A 10,866-nucleotide genomic window follows, 5' to 3' on the forward strand; every position below is an offset into this window, starting at 1 on the left:
CCATAAAACTTTTGCTTGTTTTGTGAGAAAGCACATAATGTTAATTCTCTTACATGAAGTACAGCAGTCATTGTGACTACTAAGTATCAAATGAAAATGAGAAATTTTCATAGGCTTAGTAGGCAGTTGCTGAAAGAGTAAGTGCAACCTAGGTGTTGGACCCAAGGGTGAGTTCAAGGTATAGGGTAAGGTGACCAGATTTTAACATTGGTAAAGCGGGACACCATTGACTGGGGGGGGGGGGGGGGTTCTTGATAAAAAAAAATTTCCGCATAGAACGCAAAAATAGTAATAGTTATATATATATATATATATATATATATATATATATTTCAACATAAGTACAATCATAAGTACAATTTGCCAGGTACCCCCAGATGTCCCTCCAAAAGTGGGACAATCTGGTCACCTTAGTATAGGGTCTCTTTTCTCTACTCATCCACCTATTCATATTTCTTTCTCCCATATTATACTATGTGAAACTTAGTGCTCTTTTTTCAAAATCTAGTAGAAGTCAGGTAGAGAATTTATTTACAAGGCCCCTGGCCATTTACCCATATATGGAAATTCCAGTTCCAGGCACTAGTTACATTAGTGGCATTAACTTGTCTTCTAGAAAACAACCGTTATATTTACAGAACATGGTGCCTTGATATCAAGTGGTTTTTTTCGAGTTCTACAAATTACTGCTTTATCAGAAGCAAAGTCTTCCTGGCCTGTCAATTCATACAACCAGCTCCATGTCTCAAATGAACTTTCACAATCTCATATTTTCCCATTTATTCCCATTGAAAGAAGATGGATTCCATCTGCTCCTGGACACTTCAGATATCATAAGGGAGAAGTACCATATTGTGAGGGTGACATTGACACAAAACAGGTCCAGAGGTACAAGGCGCATAGTAGGAGTCTGGATTCTGTTTGTGTTGCTTTGTTCCTTGCAAGCTGGCCCACTTTCTACAATAGCCTCAGAGGTGCTCTCCATACCCTCTTATTTCACATATTTCTGCATATAAAGACCGACAGCAGCACGATGAGTGCAGGGTAGGGATTCATTTATTTCTTTATTGGATTTTTATCTTACCCCTCCTCCGCAATGATGTTCAGGGTGAGTAACAGCATCACAACACAATAACAATAGTGAAACCATAATTCCAATAAAATCAATTTAAAAACAGCACATAGCAAACTAATGCTTTGGTCATAAAATCAACAACACTGAGGGTAGAGCCCATCAAAATCAAATTAGTGGAAGGCTTGGTGGAATAACTCTGTCTTACATTCCATGTGGCATGCAGACAGCTACCAAAGGTCATGTGTCTCTTCAGATAAAGCATTCCACCAGGTAGGGGGACAGGTGGTGCACCTGGTGGAGATAGAAAAGCTTGTTTTGCCACTGAGAACAGCTTTTTGCCCAAGGTAAGCAAGGCATCAAGTGGAATAACCCCCAAACTCTTGGCAGAGTCCATTATAATAAGTTGGACACCATCCAGAATAAGGAACTGGTTGGTTGCCCTGATGATTATCTGGCAGACCAAATTGTGCAGGTTTCAGCTCTGTTCTGGAAGCAATGAGCCGAATTGAAGACAGGTGAAAAGTCGGTGTCCAAGAGAAAAATTCCAAAAGGATAAACAGGTGAGTTAAGGATTCGTTCAGGCTGTCCAGGAGCAGAAGAAGCAGATCACAGGTAGCTGCAAAGCTGCATCTGTAATGGAGACTACTTACCCCCAAGTTAATACAGATTGCCAGTAACCTCTGAGTCCTCATCTTGTGATGACTCCCTGACTTCTGCAGTCAGCAACCATCTCGATAATCTGGTGTGTTGCCTTTTAGACTGAAGTTCTCTTCAGGCACATAGGCTGCATTGGTTAACTGGCTCGGGTGAGCCAGGTGGACTGACAGAACAGGGAGCCCAATGCCAAACTGCAGCAAGCAAGGACACATTGTCCGCATCTGCTGCTTCAGTGACTAGCTCTGTGCCCAGGGCCAACCTATGCCACCCACTGAAAACACCGTGGCAATGAAGAACTACTGTGATATACTCTGCTCTGAAACCAACAGCATCTACTCACCAGTCATATGAGTTCAGTCAACATGCTCATCCAGAAAGAAAATCCATGTCATTGAAGGCTCTCCCTGCATGATGGAAGTTGATTCTTTCCCATCATCTCCAGAGACTCCCTCTTACAGCTCTGCATGTTCCAGTTTCCATGTGTGAAACCTCTTGGCATGCACATCACAGACTTCCAAGGGAACAGAGTTCTTGTCATCAGCATTGGCATATTCCATGTCAGGTTCCAGGGCTTCACCAAACTCCTACAGCTTGTCACCAAGGAACACTGCCGTACCAGTCTACTAGGCCTTGACGGATTTGCGCCCCTTGGCATCACCATATCAGGGGTTAACCATATCCAGCCATTGCACCTTGATACTGTCTGCAATTAAATCACTTCTGTGTTTGATGAGACATTCAGTTGCTACAATGGTTCGCCCATCTTGCTCTTGCTTGATGATGCTGTAAAGCCAAGCTGGCTGAAGGCTCATCAAATGCTGTTTGTACTCAAACCTCAGACTGACACTAAACTGAACCACCTGATTGTGCAAGGCACCCACAAACCAGAGCCACATGCCAAATGGGAGACTTTAATCATATCCCCAGTTAAGATGAACAGAAACACCTACATCTGTGTGGACTACAAGTCAATAAGGCTCTACAATAGCACACCTGTCCAGTGTCTGGTACTCTTGTTTGTTTAATGCTCCCAGGGTGTTCCAGTGGCATTTTATAGACACTTAAGAACAATATTTTAGAAATGAAAAAGTGGAACACTTACCCCTTTATTAACCCGTTCCAGAGGCATTTTGCCCTGGAATGGGTTAATAAAGGGATAAGAGTTCCACTTTTTCATTTCTAAAATATTGTTCTCATGTGTCTGCCATTCATCCCACTGGTTTTTGTGGTACTCTTGTTTGTTTGTCACCCATTTGGCTCTAGCATTATTGGACGGGTGCTGTCAGCCTCTAGGAACTGTGAGGCTCTTGATGGGCTTTTGAAACAGGGGTTAGAATCAATGGACTGCATGATGGTGGTGGGGGGAAGAATTTCTTATAGTGGAATCACATAATAATGCAATTGTGGTTGTGTCCCCCCCCCCCCCCCCCGAAGGCAACCAAATGTCAGACATCGAAGGGGAGGACAGCAAAATGACACTGGCAGATTATTGGCTGTTTTTGTCAGGATGAAGAAGTGGGTAAAAAAAGGGCAAGGGAAGTGGGGGGGGGTTGCCAATGGAAGTCATGCTATGGGGGATGGGAACAAAATGGATGCAGACCTTAAAAGCTAGAATTTCCACATAGCCATGTTAGCCAGACCCAACTCATGCCCTGTTAGCTCCCAGTTCAAAACGTGGGACCTGGATTTCTGAGGTTCACATGTTACGGGACAATTGAGGGGGCTAGTGGCATCTTCACCGGAAAAAGGAAATTTAAATGTGGAAACTGATGAAAAACTCAAATTTATGCAAATGGAAACCTAAGCCAAAACCCTGGTGCAGAAATGGTCTAAGAGACACTGAAGTGTCAAACTGCTCTCCGTCCCCAAATTTACACCCTGAACAGCTTCCACCTGCAACTAGGAAGCGAAAAGAATAAAAAAGAGCATGATCTAGTAAAGAACTGAAACAGAATCATTCATGACCTCCTCTAATATTCCTTTTAATTTCAAATATACCCAATACACACACATTTTATATAAAATATAAAATAAAATGTTCAGGCTATAAATTTTGCAAAATTAGAAGAAATCATATAAATCAAATGGAAAAGGAATTTAAATAGCTGTATGTATCTCCTACAACTGACCATGCTGCTGTTGTTGCAGTTATTTATCTGTTCTAAATGGTCAGGGCTCTGGCTTCTAGAGAAGTAATTTGCTATTTTGAACACCCCACCTTTACCCACTTTTATTTATTTATATAACTACTAGTTTCAAAGCCCATTTATAAAAATGGGCTTTGAAAGGGGAGAAGGGGGAAGGGTAAGGGACACGCTCCCACCCCCCCCCCCCCCCGAAAAGCGGCACCGCGGTCCTCCCTCCCAAGGCGAGTCAGAACCCTAGGTCCACTCACCGGCTTCGCGCTGGTCCTGGCTGTTAACGACGGGGGCGTGGCCGAGGAGGCCGGGCAGCACGGAGGAGACGCGGGCCGGAGAGGCAGCTGCCCGAGGCTTGTTTGCGGCTGTTGGCTGGCTCAGGGGACATTGCTGCTGCTGCTGCTGGGGCTCGTGGGTCCGGCTGCGGGAAGGCAGCTCGGACTCCGTCGCTGGGGGCCTGTCGCGCGGCCTTTCTTCGGCCGTTGGCTGCCTTCCGGGCTGCCGCCGCTGCCGCTTTTGGGGTTCGTGGGTCCGGCAGGAAGGACCCGCAGGGCGAGGACTGTGGGCGAGGAGGCCAGGCATCATGGAGGAGACGCAGCCCCAGAGAGGCGCCTGCTGGGCAGCGCCTTCCCCGACGCATCTCTGCTGTTTGTCTTCGGCCATTGCACTTCCTGGTTCGTGGGGCTCTGTTGGGCAGCGGGGCCTCCCCCGGGCGGCGGTTCTTTTTTGGCGGCTCCGTCAGGCAGCGGCCTGATGCAGCGAGAGGCGCTTTGCGCCTCTCGCCGCGTCAGGCCACCGGGCAGGGAGCCCCCGGCAGCCGCGCTCCGCGTGGCTGCTGGGGGCTCCCTTGAGGCCTTGAGGCGCAGCTCGCAGTTGCTGGGGCTGGGATTCGGAGGGACCAATCGGCAGGCACTGCGCACCTGCCGATTGGTCCCTCTGATTGTCTGTCCAGAGGAAGGGTCCAACCCGGACCCTTCCTCATCATGGACACATCCCGCCCTAGAACCCCTTAGCATTTTATTTAGTCCGTGGCGCCCGCGGCGCCACGGGCGGTGTTAAGATGTGAAGTAAAATAATTGACTTCTGATGTTGATTCAGCTGTATCCTTAATTATTTTGGTTAGGTTATAGTGCTATAAATAGGAGAACCGAACAAGGTGTATTTGTTTATATAGTGTGTTACTATTTACTGGATAGCATGGTGGTTTTGCAGAAAATTATAGCAAAATGACTTTTTAATTGTTAAGGTTCTCTCTCTCTCTCTCTCTCTCTCTCTCTCTCTGCCTTTCTCTCTCATGCGTGTTTTTTATTTGGTGGTTTTTGAATTGGATGGTAAGATTTTAAAAGGTTTTAAGCTGTTTAAAGATCTTTTAAAGCTGTTCTAGTTTTGGAAACATTGTCCACATACTAAATATACTGAATATAACTAATATATTCAAAGTAGTGACTATCAAAATGAGTCAAAAGTGGGCCTGTCCTTTTGATGATGATTTTAATGTGAACACAAAACAAAGTTGATTGGATTAATTTTTTAACCAATGTTTCTCCAGTTTCCCTGAAAATAGGTTTGAACCGTTGATACATCACAATAAAGAGAAGGATGAGGTACTGGGTAGATCTCACCCTTTACACCAAAACAATTCATTTATTTCATTGGGAAAGGTGATATACTCACATCTGACCAGAATGTTGGAAAGAGTTCTGAAGATCTCAGTCTGCTGGGATCGCAAACAACACTTATAGCAGACAAATTGATACTTATTTATAAGAGTTCATCACAAATTATCTCCTTAAGACTTAATCCCTAAATAACAGCTGGTTGGAGGCTTGGTGGGGGTTGTAGGAAGGAATCTTTTGGGGGGGTGTGGGGTGGGTGGGAGGGTATTTAAAATTATGTCTTACTGATTTTGTTGTATTTTATTAGTGTTGTGAGCCTCCACAAGCTAGCTGGCCTAGGAGTGGTGGCATAAAAGTTCAATAAATAAATAAAGCAGGAAAAAATCATTACAAAGTCACAGGAAGCCACCTTATACAGAAGTAGCTACACATGATGTAATGTCTAGAGAAAAGCCTTAATACAACAACAAGAAGAATAGGAGTTCCCTTCCCTCTTTAAAAATAACACTGTGCTCCAAATGAAGTCGTCAGATCATAGTGACTATTTTAAAGGGCAGTGGATAAGTTGGTGGGGAAAGTGGAACACTTATTTGCTGAACATATTGGTTTCTTCAGACAATTTAAAATTTACTGGAAAATTACAAGGGCTAATTCAGGGAGAGAGACATATTTTAATCCTTTGCTCAACTAGAATTCCAGCAATGATGCTCACTAAGGCTTCTTATTTAAAAGGTGCAGTAATAATGAAATTATTCCAATACTAGGGGCAAACCCCGTTGTATCCAAGAATACAACGGGCGTTAGAGCTTGGCAGTGGGAAGAGGAAGGGGAGGAGTTGTCCAGTCTTTATGGGCATGGGGTTGAATGTGTGTGTTGTGTGGGAGGTTGTGGTGGCATGGTAGCAAATGAGGGCTTGGGTGTGGAGATATGGGTGTCAAGAACCTGTGGTTTGGAATGTTAGTTGAGTGTGGAAGAGGACTGACCTTTGAGAATTTTGGCATAGTGGTTACAGATGAGCTTTCCAGAGCCATGTCCTCAGATATGAAGGGAAAATGAGACTGGAGACTCTACTTAGGGAAAGATGACATGGCAACCAATTCCTCCCAGTTTTACGTCATTTCCCTTCCTGTGTGAATTAGGCCACATTCACCGAAATGCCCCTCTGCCCTAATACACACAGGGTAGTCACAGTACACAGGTGTTCACCCTTTTCCTTCTGTTCTCATGTTTTCACTGTTGGTAAAATGTTATGTGCCCACATGCTTCTTTCATGGTTGCTCCTTAGAAGAACGGATTTTTGTACCCTATTGCTTACTACCCAAAGGAGTCTCAAAGCGGTTTACAAACACCTTTTCCATTCGTCTCTCCACAATAGTCAACCTGTGAGGTATGTGGGGTTGTGAGAGATCTGAGAGAACTGGGAATGGGCCGCAGTGACCCAGCAGGCCTCAGGTGTCTCAAAGCATTTTCCAGTCGTCTTCCCCTTCTCTCCCCATAGCAGACTTCCCATGAGGGAAGTGGGGTCACGAGCCTCACAGGGAAGCTGGCAACCCTAAGAGGAAGACTCTCTGTGCACAGCAGTCTTGACCTTAGTAAGGTTTTTTATACTGTTTTTTATTTGCCAGGCCAAGGTTATTTGCCAGGCCAATAAGTCATTCAGTGACTATGTGTCTCCAGACATTTACTTGTTCTCTATTTACAGTTTCAGGCTGTAAATATTTATTTAGATCTTCCTGCACTTTCCAGACTCACAGGACTGATGCTGGTCTGCAAGTCTGCGCCCCAGAATACAAACAGTTGCTGGTAAGGGCTGGCCATAACCTATAGGCCAGGAGGGACACACCTGCACCACTCCCTACCAACTGCAGGCAAAAATGGCTCATTTGAAGGCTGGACTCTGAGGCATTGTATGATTTTGAAGTTCCACCTCCAAACCTCCAGGAATATTTCCACCCCAACCTACAGGTTTTGCCTGGAGAGCTCCAGGAATTACAGCTTACCTGCAGAGTATAAAGATCAGCTCCCCAGGCAGAAAGGGCTACTTTGGACAGGGTTGTGGTAGAGAAGAAACATTTAAGGCTTCCCACACAGGTTGTTGTTGAATTGAAAGACTTGAGGCCTACTGCACAGGGTTGTTGTGCAGATGAAACAGGATAACGCTGTGCAGTGGCCTCAAATCTGCAGAGAGTTGCAAAGAAGAAAGACACATGGCTTGGCTGTATCTAACCTTTGGGCAGAGCAGTATTTTATTTATTTTATTTATTTATTTTATTTATCATACTTCTATACCACCCTCCCCGGAGGCTCAGGGCGGTTTACATTATAACAGAAAACAATACATAAAACAGTCTGTAGAACATGTATAACTGATAACTAATAATTGTAACCAAATAACAACACAGTATAACAGTAAACAATATAGTAATACAAACTGGTCCAGGGCTTATTGATGGGATTCTGAGGGGGGGGGAGCAGGGGCCCTTGGTCGCTGATTGATTACATCTGGTCTCGGCCAAATGCCTGGTGGAGGAGCTCCTTTTTGCAGGCCCTGCGGAACTGTTTAAGCTCCGTCAGGGCCCTGATCTCCTCTGGGAGCTCATTCCACCAGGTGGGGGCCAGAACAGAGAATGCTCTGGCCCTGGTCGAGACCAGGCGGACTTCTTTAGGGCCAGGGATCCTTAGCTGATTGGAGGCAGTAGAGCGCAGAGCTCTTTTGGGGGCATAGGCGGGGAGGCGGTCCCTCAGGTACACTGGGCCCTGACCGCGTATGGCCTTGAAGGTAATTACCAGAACCTTTAGTCTGATCCGGAATTCAACTGGTAACCATTGCAGCTGATGGAGAATAGGCCGGATATGAGACCTCCACGGTGTTGCTGTGAGGATCCTGGCTGCTGCATTTTGAACTAGTTGTAGTTTCCGGGTCAGGGCTAAGGGCAGGCCTGCATAGAGCGAGTTACAAAAGTCCAGTCTAGAGGTGACCGTCGCATGGATCACTTTGGCTAGGTGTTCCGGGGCCAGGTAGGGCGCTAGTAGTTTGGCTTGGCGGAGATGGTAGAATGCCAGCCGTGCTACCTTTGTGATCTGGGCCTCCATTGTGAGGGAGGTGTCCAGAATCACGCCTAGGTTCCTGGTGGAGTGAGCCGTAGAGAGCTGCACGCCATCCAGGGTGGGCAGGCGCGCTTCCTCGCATGGGCCCTTCCTACCTAGCCACAGGACCTCTGTCTTTGAAGGATTGAGCTTCAGGCGACTCTGCTTGAGCCATCTCGTCACTGCTTCCAGGCAGCTGGCTAATGCTTCTGGGGGAGAGTCAGGACGACCATCCATCAGGAGGAAGAGCTGGGTGTCATCTGCATATTGATGGCAACCCAGCCCAAACTTCCGTACCAGTTGTGCGAGAGGGCGCATGAAGATGTTGAGTAGGATAGGGGAGAGGACCGCTCCTTGTGGGACTCCACAAGTAAGTTGCCGGCGGTCTGATGTTTTCTCTCCTATTGCAACCCTCTGTCCACGATCCTGGAGGAAGGAGATCAGCCATTGAAGGGCTGTCCCTCGTATTCCAGCATCGATTTTAAGTGAGAAGGGGCTTTTCTCTAGCCTCCCTGTCAGCCAACTGTCTGGCAGAAGGGGAAAGTCCCCCCCCCCTCAAAAGGAAGGCCCTCAGACTCCCCTGCATTGCCCTCAGACTCCTCCCCTCAGTCAGGGCCTGTCAGAGGCTTCTTCGCAGCAGGCCTGAAGGGGGGAGGGGGAGCGCACTCACCAGCCTCCTGCCAGCTCTGTCAGGGTTCTGAGGCAATTTACAGTTGGACTTGACAGCCTTGGGGTGAAAAGGGCTGGCACAGCCTGTGGTCTCATCCCCCTTGGCAACCCTGCTGACCTCCTCTCGCTGTGGTAGCAGCCAGACTGGGCTAGGTGAATGGAATTTTGGTCTGTCCTGGTGAGGGGCCAATAGGAAGGCGCTTTGCGTGCCTCCCCATTGGCTGCTTGGCCCTGGATGAACACTCGGAGGGCCCAATCAGGAGCCGCTTTGCGGCTCCTGATTGGGCCCTCTGAGTTTTTATCCTGGACAGGCCACCCTAACTCCTCCCCAGGTGGCCTTACTCTTTTATATAGGAGCGATTAAAGATAGGAGCGGTTAAAGATGGGGCAGATTTCACAGGAAACGGTGCTCAGAAGAGCCACAGATGACATGTTGAAGAGCCAGACTTGGCTTCCAAGGCATTCAGTATAACTGCTTTTCATTGTGACAGCTTCTGAAGGGCAGGCTAGAGAGGATCATATCCCTGTTGAATTTCTTTCACTCCTCAGACTTTGTCCTTCCCAAACTCCACCCCACAGCTCCAGGGATTTCTTAACCTAGGTTGGCAACCCTTCCCCCAAAGGCTCTATCTTTGGGCAGCCGGAAAAGCCTTCCGCTTATTCCTAGCCATGGGATTTTCCACTGTTTGCTTCTGTCTCTTTCTTTCCCCGTCTGTCTTTCCCCACAATGAAGACCCTAAGCAGCTTTTACAAAAGTGGGTTTTTTTTTTCCAGACTAAAATAAGGCTGCTGCACAACAACAACAAAAAAAGGTGTAGGCAATACATTGTGTTTTGAATTTGCAGTAGACCTAACACCAGGAAGTGTGTGTGTGTGCGGGGGGGGGGGGGGTACTAGGTATGTGGCCTGGGAGCAGAAAAAGTTTGGGAATCCCTGCTCTAGAGGGTCAAAGCTGGAATGACCCCGAACAGGCTGGAATGGGCATTAAACAAGAGTCCCATACAAAAAAAGGGAAGTTACAGACACATGCGTTCCAGAGGCATTTTGGCCCAGAACAGGTTAATAAAGATGTGAGAGTTACCCTTCTTCATTTCTAAAATTTTGTTCTTGGGTGTCTGTAATACATCTCACGGTTTTTTGTGGTTCTCTTGTTTGTTTAATGATAGTTCCAAGGTGTTCTGGAAGCAATTGACCCAGAACGGGTTAATAAAGGGATGAGAGTTACACTCCTTCATTTCTAAAATATTGTTCTTGAGTGTCCGTAATGCATCCCACTGTTTATTTGCGGTACTCTTGTTTGTTTAATGCCCATTCTGGCCTGTTCTGGGGTGTTCCAGATGCTTTTTGGCTTGGTAAGGGTTAATAAAGTTGTGGGGTTTCCACTATTTAATTTCTAAAATATTGTTCTTGAGTGCCTGAAATGCATCCCACTTTTGTTGTTGTTGTTTTGTTTTTTGAGGTACTCTTGTTTATTTAATGCCTGTTCTGGACCGTTCCGGATTTTACCCTGTCCCCATACAATTCAATAAACAAGCCTGCTGAATATGGCATTTTCCAAGTTATGAGGAGAATAAAGCACTTGTTGAAAATGCAGTTTTCTTAACATGTGGTTTTAATATTCCGT

Source organism: Paroedura picta, chromosome 6, assembly GCF_049243985.1.
Source record: "Paroedura picta isolate Pp20150507F chromosome 6, Ppicta_v3.0, whole genome shotgun sequence".
Classification (NCBI taxonomy): domain Eukaryota; kingdom Metazoa; phylum Chordata; class Lepidosauria; order Squamata; family Gekkonidae; genus Paroedura; species Paroedura picta.